This window comes from Panthera uncia, chromosome B4 (genome assembly GCF_023721935.1).
Source record: "Panthera uncia isolate 11264 chromosome B4, Puncia_PCG_1.0, whole genome shotgun sequence".
NCBI lineage: Eukaryota > Metazoa > Chordata > Mammalia > Carnivora > Felidae > Panthera > Panthera uncia.
In genome coordinates this window covers 89,309,523-89,326,252 of record NC_064809.1, presented here as the reverse complement: position 1 = coordinate 89,326,252, position 16,730 = coordinate 89,309,523, and the positions used below count along the sequence as shown (strand labels likewise).

General features: G+C 39.8%; 1 protein-coding gene and 1 non-coding gene across 4 annotated transcripts in view; both read left to right on the top strand.

Annotated features, from left to right (window-relative positions):
- The window catches only part of GRIP1 (glutamate receptor interacting protein 1), a 683,162-nt gene that overhangs the window by 411,295 nt on the left and 255,137 nt on the right, over positions 1–16,730 (top strand). The gene's annotated exons all lie outside the window — the stretch shown is intronic.
- Positions 12,998–13,082, top strand: TRNAR-UCG (transfer RNA arginine (anticodon UCG)). Its single transcript has one exon. It is a non-coding gene; the product is annotated as a tRNA-Arg (tRNA).

The following is a 16,730-nucleotide window of genomic DNA, read 5'->3' as shown; positions in this document are numbered from 1 at the left end:
ATCTTATCGTCAAGAATTACTGGCTTGAGATTGTCTTTCTTAGAACTCTAAGATATCAATCACATCTCTCTGTAATATTCATATTATGCTTTTCCTTGAAATCACTCTATGCCATCTGATTTTACTTTGTGTGCATTCTGTCCCAAAGTTAGTGAATCGTTGCTTTAAAATTCTGTCCTGGCTACGTACAGATAGACATGTGAGCCCTTTTGCTTTCTTTCCTTGAGATAGAACATTCTTTAGTGATAATTTATTATTAAAAAAAGAACACTTTACCATTTGTGTACCTGCAAATGTCTTTCTTTTTTAGCCTGTAATATAGACTACTGTCAAGTAATTAATGGGTGTAATTATGCACTAGAAGCTCTGAACCTATAAATATGTTAATGGATGCTATTTCTATCAGTTTAGCTTGACATATCAGAGTTCTTTGATCACCAGCAGTGCAGCTAAAAATGCAATTAATATTTTATTTGGCAGAAGAATGAGCACAAAGCAAATAGTGAGAAATAGATCTTGAGTCAATAATAGGAAAGAGAATAAATACTGTAGCCCAACTTACTGAATGCATTTGCAAGTTGTTTGGATAACAGAACAAGTCTTTTTAAAAGGTACTTTGGGGAAAATATAGGAAAGACTATCCATTTTAAATGAGGCTGTTAGCACAAGATGGTAAATTCTGTTTTGACTTTATCCTCTGCAATTGGTATAAACATAGAATTTCTGTTTGTGAATCACTATTAAAAAATATCCTTTATGTTATGGTTTTGGCTAAGACTTTTAAAGACAGGACTCTTAACCTAAAAAGTTCTTTTCTTAACTGATTTTAGCATCTTCTTGTCTCGATGTTGAGAAGTTGATGCTCCTCTTATGTTATAATCATGAAGCAATCATTTTTAGTCATGTGTATCAGAACTTCTTTTTTAAATCCTACCTACTGGAACCAGAGTGAACCCAAGCAATGTTGTTACAAACATTTTGTTTTTAACTATTACCAGTTTTTGGAGTCCTCTGGAAGCATTGGTCCCCTGCAGTAGAAGGAGATTTAAATGTTTACTAAGAGAGTTGTGAAAAACCTTGATAAATGAGTTAAGTATTGATACCTTCTCTGTAGTTGCCATTTCACTTTTCCCCCCCAAAATCTTTACATCTGCTGTTTTCTGTTTGGTACTTAGCTTAGCTGCCAATTAATGACTCAAATAAAATCTATATGTAGAAAGTTTGCCATAATTTGACTTCTCTTGTGTCTGACTGCATGTGAATCATTGGCAGGGATGTGAAACATTGTGTCTGAGTAGTGCAGCACCTTACCTTGCGGTCCACTCCCAGCTCTGTCAACCAGGTTCAAGGCTCACCAATACTACTGTTCATTGAGTTCTTTGAACCCCACCCCTCTCTGTGGTGCTGTTGTTCTTAGACTGTAATAATAAAACCAAGAAATACAAGTTAAGCGGGAGACAGGAAACCACCAAAATCCTAGAGGGCAAAACAGGTAATTACAATCTTAATGCTCCTTCTTTGTTTTTGGTTTCTTTTTTTTGGGGGGGGGGGGTGCGCGAGGGAGGGGATGATGGGTGGATTTGCACCAGGATGAAGTTCCTTTCTTTCTTGTCTCATCCTCCTCACCACACAGTTTCCACACCCTCACTCGCACCCCCCAAACACACGTATTTTTTTGTACTCACTGAGGACGGCAACTACTATACCTTCCCCAGATATTTAGCACAGTGCCCTGCATGTGGTAGGCTCACAGTAATTGTTTGGTAAAATGAACAGAATTTGCATAGTTGGAATTGGTAGGACTGTTGAATTCTCTGGGAGCTCTTAGCAAATGCTTCAAGTTCTTAACTAGACCCCCAGTGGCTAGAACCTTATCCAGACCTTGGGCCAAGGGGAGGGGAGATGTGCTTCATGTCTCCGAAACTGCCTTGCTATTATATGTGCTTGATGTCTTCCTGAAATCATAGGGCAATTGCACTGTCTTTTTAAGTCTCTTAAGGAGAAAAGAGTGCAAGTAAAGGAAAACATTTTCTACACATACCCACACTCTTAGTAGTTTGTTTGGGTCGTTAGGTTCTTCATCCGTCTCTCTCTTGTCCATTTAACAGTTAACTGTTGAGTACCTACTGTGTGTTCCAGGCACTACCATTTTTTGCACTAGAATCCTGGGCTGGGCTTTTTATAGGCGTATCAAGCATTTTTTAATCAATGTGTTTTTAACAGTAAATAAGTGGTTCTTTATCTGAGAATAATTTTAAATTTTTTTAAATGTTTATTTAATTTTTGAGAGGGAGAGACAGAGCACGAGTGGGGGAGGGGCAGAGAGAGAGCCAGGGAGACCCAGAATCCGAAGCAGGCTCCAGGCTCAGAGCCGTCAGCACAGAGCCAGAGGCGGGGCTCGAACTCATGAACAGTGGGATCATGACCCGAGCTGAAGTGGGCTGCTTAACCGACTGAGCTACCCAGGTGCCCCTATCTGAGAATAATTTTAAAGGATCATCCCATACAGAAGCGTGGCCCACAGTATTGCAGCAGAATGTGTTTTAGGTGAACCTAACACTTCTCAGATTTGGGAATCGAGTGTTTTTCTTATTAAGGCTTCAGGGGACTGTTTCAATTTGTTTGCCTTATTGGTCCTCTACCAAGGTAGAGCCAGAAGAAAATAACCTTCACCCGAAAGGCCTGTCCCTACCAGTAGGAAAGGCCTGTCCCTACCAGTATGAGGGGAACTTTGGGCCAACAATAGACCAAACACCATCAGAAACATTCTTTTACCTCTGGTATTGAAATCTAGAGAAGAGAGCCTGTCTTCTGCCCCTGCTCCTTTCCCCGTCCTTCATAATGAGACTGCCTGTGATTACCTGGCCTTGGAGCCAAAGTCAAAAATAACATTGTCTCAGCTTTCTTGCCACATCTGTCGAAGGAGTTTTCTTGAGCGAGTAAAGCAAGACTCTTGGCCCACTTGACCACCACTACCTCTGCGAGTCCTGCCTTCTCTGCCTGGGGCTACGGTACCTCAAGAGAAGTGAACAGACTCTCTGAGAAGGGAATGTATTTTCACAGCTTCGACAGGCTTTGTTCGTTCTCTCTTGTCAGGATTTCGCCATTTCTTTTTCCTTGAGACTGGTTGGCCTCTTGCGCGTAGCATCGTTGTCCGTGGTGATAACTGGGTGTGACTTGACTTCTTTCTCAGATGCCACCACTTGGGGTCCACAGGTCTGAACTGTCATACCCCATTGGCAATGGCATTTTCCTCTCCCAGGCTTTACTCTGTCTACCAAAGTCAACATCAGCCAATAAGTATTTACTGACGTTCCACGGGGAGCCTGGCCCCCGGCACCTTTTATCTTTTGTCGCCACTCATTTTAATCTTCCTGTCTTCTCTCTACTGCCTCAAAACTTGGGTCCAAACATCTCTGCTTTCGTTTTACTTTCGATTCCCAAATCGTAGCTGGCCTAAGTGTCATTTTGCTTTATACTTGCCTTCCCTTCCTCTCTCTTCCCAAGCACACATATGGCCTGAATTAGAATTAACTATCTCGGCCCCTGTCCCGTTAGCTTACTATACAGGCAGCCCTGTTGACCTGCATCTCAATGAGGTGTCTGAGTGAGGCGTTCGTGGCTGGCATCCAACCGCTCCCTGCTGGGCTTCTTTTCTTTCTGTCTGCCCCTTTCTCCTTCCTGATCTCCCTCCTCCAAACCTTGCCACCCTTTCTCTTCTTCCTCTTGAGCATGCCTGGGCATTACTGTATCCGCTGGCACTGAGCAGGACTAACAGACTTTGTTCCGATCACATCCACATTCTCTTCCCTTCAGTCTTTGCTCCTTACCCTTCCCCCAATCACAGACTCGTCATGCTTGAAACGGAAGGTCAGACATTAATCTAGGACCTGTCTCCTGAGAGAACTGCAACTCAACTATCTTGGACAGCCAGCAATCTCATTCTTAATTCTCCCCAACAAGAACAATCTCACAACGTGTCTGATAATCTTCCAAAGGATTATTCAAGTGACCTCCGAGTCCCTCTAAACTCTGAGGTTCTTTGATTGACACTCATCCAATGTTTAATTTTTTTCTACTCAGAAATTCATTTCCTAGGTGCAATCTCAACCCACTGCAACAATACACTTAATCTTTTTTGTCTTAACAGAGGAGGAAAAATACTTCTTAGCCCTTCGCTTTCTGCTACATTCTTTTAATCCAAGGAACTCTGTATCAGTCATTGAGCTCGTGTCATTGTTCTGCACATGATTGTTCCTCTTCTGATAGCCTCAAATTTTCTGTTTAGGTCCCTCCTCACTTCCCCATCTGTCTGCGTCTGGTCTCCCGGGTCCTCCAGCGTTCCTTTCTAATGGCTCCTTATCCACTCTGTGATGTGATTCAGAATTGATTATCATCTAGGTTGAGAATGCCCTCTCTCTGCTGGACCCCATTCTCCCATCTCCCCATCCTCATTCCTTTTTGCTAACCCTCGCTGGCCTCCTCTGTCAGACCCTGCCATCTGGAACAGTTTGACTGTATCTCTCCACCTCATTAACTTTCCATCCCTTTTCAAACCTCACCTGAAACATATCCTTTCTCCTTTGCCTCTACCGCTTAATTTCATCCTACCAAAACCAGCTTATCATTCCAGCCTATAACCTTTTTAAAATACCATGCACTTAAACGTTGTCTCAGAAAATAAGATTGATTGGATTGGATTGGAGTTTGAGCTGTTGTCAGGGCATGGACATATTTCTGTCATAAATACGGAGAGTTGAGAATTCTGCAACCAGATCTCGGGCATGTCTTGCTGTTCTCCCCCAAGTACTACTGATGGTGGGGACAGCGATGGAGTTCCTGCTGTGCTCCTAGTCCAGTGCTCTGGAGGGTTTACAGTGAGTGACTTGGACCATATTACTCCTAGTGGGTCTGAAGGTTTTCTTTTGTAAACTGGCTAGACTTCTCATAGCTACAGGTTTATTTCTCCCCTCCCCACCCCCCATCTTCTGCATAGGACTTGCATACTAGAAATGCTTTATCTCCTTGCAGGAGGCACCTGTCCTACTGAGGGCCTATTTGGCTGTCCCTCACATAACCTCCTATGAACAAGAAGGAGTCCATACCCTTCTGATGTAACTGTGGCTGATCAGGAAGGAAAAGCTGGTTTGTTACTGGGAAAAGGAAGGCCAATTTAGGATGGTCATTCTAATGTGTTAACTTGGACATTTGGGGAAAATGAGCCCCAGTGTTTCATTTTTGCCACATTTTCTAGAATAGGAGAAGGGAATGGGGACTGTATACCTGTCCACCTAGAATATTAGAATCAACCAAGGCAGTGTATCTCTAATTCCTTAGCATTCCACACAGTATTGGGGGAAATAGAATTGACTTGAAAGTGAGAAGATATGTGATCCTGTCCCAGCTTTTCTTTTTTTTACCTGTGTGACAGGGGGAAAAAAAAGAAGAAGAACTGAACCTCCTCCTTGAATCTCAGTTTCCCCATCTATAAATTAAAAGCCATATATTTATGCTCATGTTAGCAATAGCAAAATAGTTTAATTTGAATTTACTATTGCAGTTGATTTATTCAAGTTTTTTATCTTAGTAAAGCCCACTTGTTCTGGCAGAAAACATATTTTTAGAAATTTCCCACCATTCGAGAGAAGGCAATATATGGTATTCTGAAAACTTGTAGGAATATAGGGAGCAATCAATGTTTAGATCCTTCTCTCTCTTTTTCTTTCTTATATTAAGTCTCTTGGCACTATTTTGTACATATGCATGAGAGTTGTGCGTTGAACTAAATATTAATAATCTATGCATTATGAATCTACAGAAGAAAATTTTCTGCACAGTTTCTTTTGTAATTACTTTATTAAAGTTCCAATACCACATATATTCAAAATAAAAGCAATGAACCAGATGTTTATTACAATTAGCTTCTTGAAGGATGTTGCTTCACCTTTCAAAGGGGAAGAGACACTTTGACCTTGCCATTACAAAAGCAGTAAAAACAAAAATGGTCTCATATTTCTCAGTCAGTGGTGACCACCTAAGTTCAGACGAAGCTTTGGAACAATTAGAAAGTGGCAAAAAGCTTCTCATTAATAATTCAAACTCAGTTATTAAAAAGCACAATAATTGAAATTTGTACCACCAAATTCTGTTTGATTTTCAAAACAAAACTGAATTTGTTTCAAGAAAAGTTCGAATCTAATGTCACGTCACTAACAGTATGTTGCCAGTGTTACGTTGGAAACCTTGGAGAGGGGACAACTTGATTACAACTTATTCTGTGTGCTTTTTAATAAGACTTGAAGTTTTATTGTAGGTGCAATACATGCTTTTCCCCTACATTTTCTTCTTAAAATTCTACCCATTTGTGCATGTCAGCACACAGTTGTTGTAGGAAAATTTATTGTCGATAGTATTCTGTTATGTGGATTTCCATAATTAGCATATCTCCCTAATTTGTTTTCAGACTTTCATTCTAAGAAGTGGTGGTGTTGAGTATCTTCAAAGAATTTCTATTGTGTTCTAAAGTGTTGCCTTAGTGTATTTTGACTTTCAAGTCTCGTGATAGATATTTCCTGAGAAATGTGTTTAGGATACATATCCATTTTGTCCAAGGCTTACAAAGGTAGCAGAAAGAAAAGCAATGAGGGAAGGAGCATTGGATGCCATAATATCCAAAAAACAAAGCAAGGACAGTATTTCAAAAAGGGGACAGAGAGCAGCCTTCAGTGAGAAAGAGAGGGAAAGAAACAGCCATTTGCTTTTGTAAGTGGGTCATTGCTGACCTCTGAGAGAACAGTTTCAGCAGAATAGTGATGTCCACAGGCAGATGATAAGGCTGTGAGCACAGAGTCCTCTTCTAAGGTGGACAGTAGAGGTGAGGCCAGCTGGGCAGTAGCCCCTGGGAGTGGAGGGTGGGGCCACAGGGAATGGGGAAGGGTATTATGGGATAGGAGAGATCTGAGCATATTTTCTTTACTTCTCCAGGAAAGAGCCAGCAGAGAGATGAACTTCAAGATGCAAAGAAGAGAAGGGATGATTTCTGGGAGCCAGGCAAGGCAGGGCGAGAGGGAGAGAACAGAATGCAGATAGAGGATACAGATGGTTGCTAGCCTGGGCAAACAGAGGGACGTTCTGTCACAGAGATGGGAAAGCATAGGAAGAAAGATTTTTGAGGTGGGCATTAGGGAAATTAACCTAACCTGACTATCTTAGTAAATTAGAAGGAGATTCTAAAACCTCATATTCTTATGAGCTCCTCATCCAGGGGTTTCTACATTTGTCTCTGCATTGGAATCACCCTGGGGAGCTTAAAAAAAAAATAGTGACACCTGCATCACTATGCAGAGATTGTGATTTAATTGACTGGGGTGTGGTCTATGCTTTAGAATTTTACAAAAAGTCCCCGGTGATTGTATTTTGCAGATGAGTTTGGGAGCCAGGGACCTAACCATTTAGGCAGCTTCATAGAGATACCACGCTAGTCCTTTGGAATCAGACATGTTTTGGCCAGAGACAAGCCCAGGAATTTTATTCAACTGCTGGAGAAGTTGAGCAGATTAGCCTTCCTGTGACTTGGAAGGCAGAGCCCATCTGAAAGTGGAAATGGAGCCAAAAGAAAGAGACACCATGTCCCGGTGGCATTACTTGAGCCTCTGGTCAAGAACTACCTTAAGTGAGCTTGAGCTCCCCCCTAGGCTTCTTCAGTTATATTAGCTAATAATTTTCCCCAACATCTAAACTAAACTAGAGACGGGTTTTCTGTCAGTTGCAATCAAAAGAAACCTGATATGGATTATCACACGTTTGAGTATATACATTTTGGTAAGATTTTTTAAAATGTAGCTAAAATGACAATTGACTCAACTACTTTTGGACTCCTGGATCACTCATATTCTGCAGAACACCATCATAGTCTCAGCAAATCTTGGCCCCCCCCAGCTCTGCGTTGAGTAATGAGCACCACCACCAACTTACGATTTTCACTTGGCCATTTTGTTTAGTGAACCACTGATCGAGTGAACCCACCGCTGCCCCCTTGGGAGTCCACATCATCATAAACTAGACGGAATGTCCAGACAGGGATGGAAAAGCAGTGTTTTGTTTCCATGTTATTTTCCTGCCCTTACTATTCTAGGACCTGAGGGCCAGTTGACTCCTCCCGACCTCTCTCTCCCTGCTAAGCAAAAGGTGACTGTTTAACAAGAGCGGACTTTAAAAAGCAGGGTTGTAAACTGTGTTGCTTTGGCTCTGTGGAGTGCACTGGTTTTCTGGGCGTGATCAGCTCTTCTCCCTGATCCCTCTTCCCTTTTGTTACCTTTCTCCTTCCAAGTTTGATGGACATTAACCTGCTTATGATAAAGGGTTTTATCCTCATTGGTATCTTGCAGGATGTCTTTCACCCCGTCCCCCAGTTACAGGTAGCTGTCTGCTGAAGCCAGCTTGTACTGGTGTAAGAACCTACAGCCAAATTTTTAAGAGTTTTGTGGGCTGGTTGTGAAACACATCTATTATTAAACATTGTTTTATATTAACGTATAGTGAAATAAATTGTATTAAAAACGAATGTGATAAATACTGAAAATCCATCACTCTCCAATTATTACCTACGTGTTGCTTCACTAGATTTGATTACTTGTCCTCTTAACGTATGGTGTAGCAGTGTGGCCAAAATATCATACGATGGTGTGCTGCCACACGTCAACTTGAAACTGGCTGTGGTTTGAGTGTTTACACGAGGGAAATTGGCAAAGCCTGAACCCCAGAAAGCCAGGGGTTAAACACTTGCCAACGCACCATCGAATAGATACCTCTGGTCTCTCTGTTCATAAAACCTCTGTAGATATTTTTCATTATGCTGTCTAAATGGGGATAGTGATTGATTATATGTCAATCTGTATGCAACCATCAGACTATGAATTCTATGAGGTTAATATATATGCTTTACTTATCATTATATCACCAGCAAGTACCCACACTATTTGGCGCAGAGAAAACCATATTGAATGGATAGGGTTAGTTTCTAATGATCTCCTGGATTAATCAATCTCCCATGTTTATTTGGACTTAGAATGTTTCAGGTAACTCCTTTCATTTCACCAGAGCTCTTGACTTTTAAAGTATTTTTTCACATTTTCATAGTACCTCAGGAAGTAAGCCCCAGGACTATTCCAAGGAGGTGCAACATCCTCTCTTACCCGCTCATTTCCCAATTTCCTTTTTAACTGGAGGGGTGTTCCATGCCCTCCTTCTTTTCCTCCTCCTCCCGAAGCCCTCTTAGAGCAGTCTAGGGGAAGATACTGGCAGGAGTCCAGGAATAGCACCCGGGAGCTGGAGGCTGAAGGACAAGACTGTTGTTAAATTCTGCATGACAGAATTCCCAGTTGAATTCAATCTGGGGAATATCTAGGACCCCACAGAGTTTCTGATTGAATTGAGTCTTTCCCATTCTCTAAAGCTAGGTGACCTCATAAAGATCAAAAATGAATTTCATTTATTGCCTTTGTTTTCTAAATGGTTTGTTAGTAAATTTGGTTCATAAACTGAAGATTTAGTTATAAAGTCTCAGAATCAAGACAATTCCAAGAGTATTAATTGCTAACTATATTCTTATGTAGATGATATTTGTTTTAAATGTAAGCCTCCCAAATGTTAAATTCTGTATAAGAATTAGGGGCTCAAGGCACACTGACCAAAAAATTTTTCCCTCAGCTGCATCCCAAATGTCAGTATGAAACTAAACAGTTCCAAAAATGGGAGGAATGATATCAAGAGACCAGAGATTTTCAGAAATTTCTGAAAGATGGAAAGTAGATAAACTAAAGCAGACATTGCCGTCCAGAGCAAATATAAGAACAGTAGAAGGGGGAGGTCATACTTCCTGGCAATGGAGCACAGACAGGCTCCAACCTTGTGTTGGTTTGGGACATTAGGAAGAAGAAGGGGGTTGGAAAATAAGGTGATTGTTTGAAGGATGGAGCAGCTGGGAAATTATAACATGATCGATGTAAATTCCTGAAATTAAAGAATATTTTCAGATTGAAAGGGCCCATTGAGCCCTAAGCAGCATGACTGAAAAAAGATCTAGACAAATTCTCGCGAAATTCTAGGACATTATGAAAAAGAAAAGATCCTAAGAGCTTGTCATGATAAATAAAAACAGACTTCCAATAAAAGAATAAGAATCAATTTGGTATCAGACTTTTTAAGACACTAGATCCTATCCCTTTTGCACTGCTGGTGGGAATGCAAGCTGGTGCAGCCACTCTGGAAAACAGTATGGAGGTTCCTCAAACAATTAAAAATAGAACTACCCTATGACCCAGCAATTGCACTACTAGGTATTTATCCAAGGGATACAGGTATGCTGTTTCGAAGGGGCACATGCACCCCCATGTTTATAGCAGCATTATCAACAATAGCCAAAATATGGAAAGAGCCCAAATGTCCATCGATGGATGAATGGATAAAGAAGATGTGGTATATATATACAATGGAGTATTACTGGACAATCAAAAAGAATGAAACCTTGCCATTTACAACTACGTGGATGGAACTGAAGGGTATGATGCAAGCGAAATGAGTCAGAGAAAGACAAATATCATATGACTTCACTCATATGAAGACTTTAAGACACAGAAGAGATGAACACAAGGGAAGGGAAGCAAAAATAATATAAAAACAGGGAGGGGAACAAAACAGAAGAGACTCTTACATATAGAGAACAAACAGGTTTACCGGAGGGGTTGTGGGAGGGGGGATGGGCTAAATAGGTAAGGGGCACTAAGGAATCTACCCCTGAAATCATTGTTGCACCATGGATGTAAATTTTAAAAAAAAGAAAAAAAAAAGACACTAGATCCTAGAAAAAAAGCATACTTCGATGCTTTCAAAGTTCTGCTTTTAAACCTTTGTGCCTTTAAATCAAAGGTGAGCATAAAATAAAGACATCTTTAGGCATATAATGATTCAGTTTATATCCAACATACACTTTTAGAAAAAAACTACCTGAGGATATACTTAAGCAAAAAAAATATATATATACATATATATATATATATATATATGTATATATATACATATGTATATATACACACACACACACACACATGTGCCTGGGTGGCTCAGTCAGTTAAGCATCTGACTTCAGATTTCAGCTCAGGTCATGATCTCTCCATTCATGAGACTGGGCCCTGCATCAGGCTCTGTGCTGACATCGTGGAGCCTGCTTGGGATTCTCTCTTTCCCTGTCTCTCAGCCCCACCCCCACTAGCACTCTGTCTCTCTCAAAATAAATAACAACAACAAATTACACACACACACACACACACATATATATATATATATATATATATATACACATAATCTAGATGAGAGGAGAAGTGTGAAATTCAGCAAGCAATGGATGTAAGAGAGCAGTGAAAAGATATCCCAGAATGGTAGTTATGTAGTGGGAGAACAGTCGATCCAAATTAGAACATATGACCAGAGTCAGAAGAATATCTTCCAAAGAACATGGATGTCTTACAACAATTAATGAATAAATTGGATATATTAATAATGAAGTAGAGATGTAAGTACTGTTTTGCCAACAAGAAAAAGAAAGGCAGTCAGAAACCTTAAGAAGTATTAAAGCTGGACAAAAAAGTAAATATTAAATATAAAGCAATATAAAATGTATCATGTTTTTGAACAGTTGTTCGAGAATGAACTTGACCTTTATTCTTGGAAAATTCTTGGGGTGCCTGGGTGGCTCAGTCAGTTAAGCATCTGACTTCGGCTCAGGTCATGATCTCATGGTTCTTGAGTTTGAGCCCCTCATACATAGGTCTCTGTGCTGACAGCCTGGAGCCTGTTTCAGATTCTGTGTGTCTCCCTCTCTGTCTCTCTCTCTGTCTCTCTCTGTCTCTCTCTCTCTCTCGCTGCCCCTCCCCAAATCATGCTCTGTGTCTTTCTCTCAAAAAAAAAATTATATTTGGAAAATTCTCCATTGAGTAGCACAGATCTAGTGACATAGAATTGCCTCTCCTGCTTTAGGAATTCTATCACATTATTTTATTTTGCAGTGAATAATATTTATATAATCATAATTTTGTAGTTGTCATTTATTGGATTTTTCATTTTTATAGTCTATCTGTACAGAGAAAGCATAAAACTAAATTATAATTAGAGAAGAGAATGCACATGTTATAAACTTTTATAATATAAATATAACTACATACCTGATAAGCTTGGAGGCTTTATGGAGGAAAGTATTGGGCTACTAATGTCCTCAATTTTTGTGTAATATATTTTAAGGTACTATGTGAAGTTGACACATTAGAAGAAAACACCACAGTTAAAAAGACTGATACTATCAAATGTTGGCCTGGATACTGAAACTTTTATACGCTCTCATGGAAGTATTATTTGGAACTACTACTTTTGGAAAACTGTTATTGATACGTAACATATACATATCATATGACTCAGCTTTATAGCCAACAAAAATGCATAGTACATGACCCAAAAGATTTGTACAAGAATGGTCGTTGCAACACTATTCCTACTAACATGAGACTGGAAACAACACAAGTATCCCTTAACAAGTGAATGGATATAAATACGTAATGGCATTTAATGGCATACTGTGTGGAATTAAAAAGAGCATGCAATAAAATAGATGAATATCACAAACATAATGTTGAATGAAAGGAGCTAAATATAAAAAAGTATACGATTGATTGGTTAAAAAGTTGAAAAACGTTCATCAAGTGGAGACAGGCAGGAGATTTATGAGCTGTGGTTCCACGAGTGTGTTTATTATTTTGTGAAGACTCATCTAGCTCTTCCTTTTGATTGGTGCACTTTCTGTGTATGCACTATATTCCAATAAAAAGCTTATCTAAAAAACTAAAGTGTTAAGTACATTATTTACATTTCATAAGCATGACTTATCAAAGAACTAATGATAACTACCAAAATAGAGAGGAGGAGAAAGAAAAGTGAAGACTGACGGGGCGCCTGGGTGGCTCAGTCGGTTGAGCGTCTGACTTCGGCTCAGGTCATGATCTCACGGTCCGTGGGTTCGAGCCCCACGTCGGGCTCTGTGCTGACAGCTCAGAGCCTGGACCCCGTTTCAGATTCTGTGTCTCCCTCTCTCTCTGACCCTCCCCCATTCATGCTCTGTCTCTGTCTCAAAAATAAATAAATGTTAAAAAAAAAGAAAACTTAAAAAAAAAAAGTGAAGACTGTCTAAGTGAAACAAATGTCCCTCTTTCATAGACGACATTGACCAATACTGCTCAAAATTGACAAGAGAAGAAATGATAACATTTATTTTGGCATTTTCAGAAATTTGGAGACTGAAACTGTAAAAAAAAAGAAATGTTCCCTATTGAGGCATAGGAATGAGAGTGAGAAATAAGGAAGGAAGCTTTTACTTTTCATCTTTTACTTTTCTTCACCATTAACATTAAAAAGAGGAAGACAAAACAAAACTAATATTAACATTGTTAATAATAACACTGCCATTTATTTCATGCTTACCATTACTGAAATACTGAAGCAGATGTTCCACTTAACTTATTTCAATTACATTTTCACACTTGATGTTCCTCACCACATTTATTAGGGTGAATTTATTAACCCAGTTATAATGATACAGGCTAAACATCAAAATACCCAGTTATAATACAAAAGACATAAAACATTCAGAAAGAAAAATGTTCGGCTACTGAAAATATGTTTGTTATATTAAGGCACATTTGCATTTGAGCTCCCTAGCAGTCAAGGAGAAAAAAATAAGTTTTTATTGTGTTTATAAATCTCACTTCCCATTAAAAACTTTTGAGAGATAATCAGTACTTGGCAACAAATTCTAGCAAAAATGTACATTTTAAATGTTTATTTAACATATATTAGATACTGGGGCATCTGGATGGCTCAGCCGGTTAAGCGTCCCACTCTTGGTTTTGGGTCAGGTCATGATCTCACAGTTCGTGAGTTCAAGGCCTGAATCAGGCTCCGTGCTGTCAGTATGGAGACTGCTTCGGATTCTCTCTCTCTCTCTCCCTCTCTCTCTGGCCCTCCCCTGCTTGTACTCTCTCTCAAAATAAATAAGTAAACTTAAAAAAAAATTTAAATATATATTAGATACTATAATTATGTTATGGCAAAAAGAGAGGAGTTACTTTAAAAACTCATTCCTGGGGCGCCTGGGTGGCTCAGTCGGTTAAGCATCCGACTTTGGCTCAGGTCATGATCTCATGGTCCGTGAGTTCAAGCCCCGCATCAGGCTCTGTGCTGACAGCTCAGAGCCTGGAGCCTGTTTCTGATTCTGTGTCTCCCTCTCTCTCTGACCCTCCCCCATTCATGCTGTCTCTCCCTGTCTCAAAAAATAAATAAACGTTAAAAAAAAAAAAAAAACTCATTACTGACTTACTGTAAAACCCAAAGACCTGATATGACATAATAATGCAGGGAAATAATTTCTTCAGGAAATGCGGGTAGTAGAATCTGGAGATACTGATCTGGGGAGCATTTCCCAACCTTTATTATTCAGAAAATTAATTATGCTACATATTAATAGTTATTCCATCAAAAATAGGTTCAAGAAATGGAAAATGCAACAAACTGTAACCTCCCTTTTGTAGATCCAAAACTATATTAGCATATTAAAGACCCTTAGAAGTCCAGTAAGAAATAAAGCTAATTAATTTTGTTTAACCCAGTATTTTCCCAGTTTATTTGATAATGGGGCCTTTTTTCATTTAATACTAACACTGCAGAAACCAGAGTTTGGAAAACATTAGTTTAACTCAATACGGATTGGAACATAGTCAACATAGAAGCACCAGTCATTAGTAAGTCCCTAGACAGTAGCTTCCAAAACTCGTTGTTTCAAATATAGTCTTGGCAAGTACTAAAAGGTGAATTCTCCGAGAATTGCTTCAAGTGCCAGTATTTTCTGGCATTGTTTATAAAATTAGAGTCCTATGGTTTAGAGTTTAGAAATGCAGAAAGCATAGTTTGTGTCCTATTACAAAAAGTTAGGAGTCTGACAAATTCTGTCCTAGATATACGCCTCCCACTTTCACACAAAAATAACTACAGGGATGTCTACAGCTAGATTAAATTCCCTCCCCCACCCCAGAACCTGTCATTTCAAATAAATTCTGTGTAACCTCTAAATTCTGTGCCACGAAGCACAAAAAAGATGATTTGAATTCCTAACATTTAAAAAGCCGCTGTTACGAACTGACCGACCTAGACTCTCATACGCTGTCTAGTTTTCAATATAAGTACTTCCTGAGGAGCCTGGAAAGTTGCGTCCTCTGCAAAGTAGGCACCCCTTCCCTGGGTAGCTGAATGAGTAAATTTTGTGTATGTGGGATGGGGAGAGGTTCAGTTTTTCATTTGTATATTAGAGAATATCTGCCAAGAATACACACGTGATCATAAGGATATATTGTGTGGAATTCTTTATCTCAATAATTAATCAATACATCCTGATAATAAAACAGTGGAATGCAGTCATCTTTCAGTTTGTTAGAACCTATGGGCATAATTCCAGTTGAGCACAAAACATCATCAAGTTATCTTGATAAAGGTTAACACGAAAGGGGATGCTGCACCATTTAGAATTAGAACTTGATCTGTCAAACAAGCATTCTTATCCACACTGATTCTGACAGTAGGATTATGGCATACCCTTTGAAAACGCGTTAATAGCCTGGGCTTTAATCCAAGACTGTACAGCTTGACTTACAGATAGTTCCTGTTTATAGAATCAAAGGCAAAAAAGATCAATGAACATGACAAAAAGTCTTCCCTCGTCTTAGCGTGATAAAGCGAGGGTAAAACAGTAATTAACAGTGGAAACCCGGTTCCTTAATGTAAGAGAGTAGATTGAGGGACCCCGACATAGTTTTTCTTTCCTTTTTTTTTTTTTAATAAATAAAATGAGTCATAGTTTTGCACTTTGGATGAAATGTAACATGGTGTCCCCACTTTGAAAGGAGAGCCCACCGTGAAGGAATGATGCCGAAGAAAGTCATTACAGAAAGGGGCCTGGCAGAAGAGCTGCAGCCACATGGGACAGAAACTTAGTAATTCTTGGAGGGAAGGGTATTCTCCTGAGATTTTTTAGAATATTTAGGTAAGAGATAACAAAATTTTAAAGGGTTTTTTGGGTTTTTGTTTGTTGGTTTGGTTTTCAGTAGGCCATAAAATGTGGGAAAAGCATCATGAAGTAATTGACCTAGTCATCTAAAGAGACGTGTGCGTCTGCTCTTCCTCCTGGAGACCTCTTTGCTCAGGTTACGGGGCACAAGAATCGTGTCAGCCAGAGGTTGCTTGCAGCAATTTATTAGAACCCTTCCCCTGCCCCAAAGGAATACGTTACTCTGAAAAGATTTGAAGTTAAAGTGGTTTGTGTGTGATTTCCTCCATACCTTGTTTAACTTGTATAGACTTTTGGCGGGAGAGTAGATGGGGAAATGGGGAGGGAACCTAGAAAGGAAGAGGGAGAGGAAGAAAGCGGGACTCCTGGCTCCAGCAGACTGTGAAATGGAAAAGAACAGCAAGATTAGTAGGGGCGCCTGGGTGGCTCAGTCGGTTAAGCGTGCGACTTCAGCTCAGGTCACGATCTCGCAGTCAGTGACTTCGAGCCCCGCGTCGGGCTCTGGACTGATGGCTCGGAGCCTGGAGCCTGCTTCAGATTCTGTGTCTCCCTCTCTCTCTGCCCCTCCCCC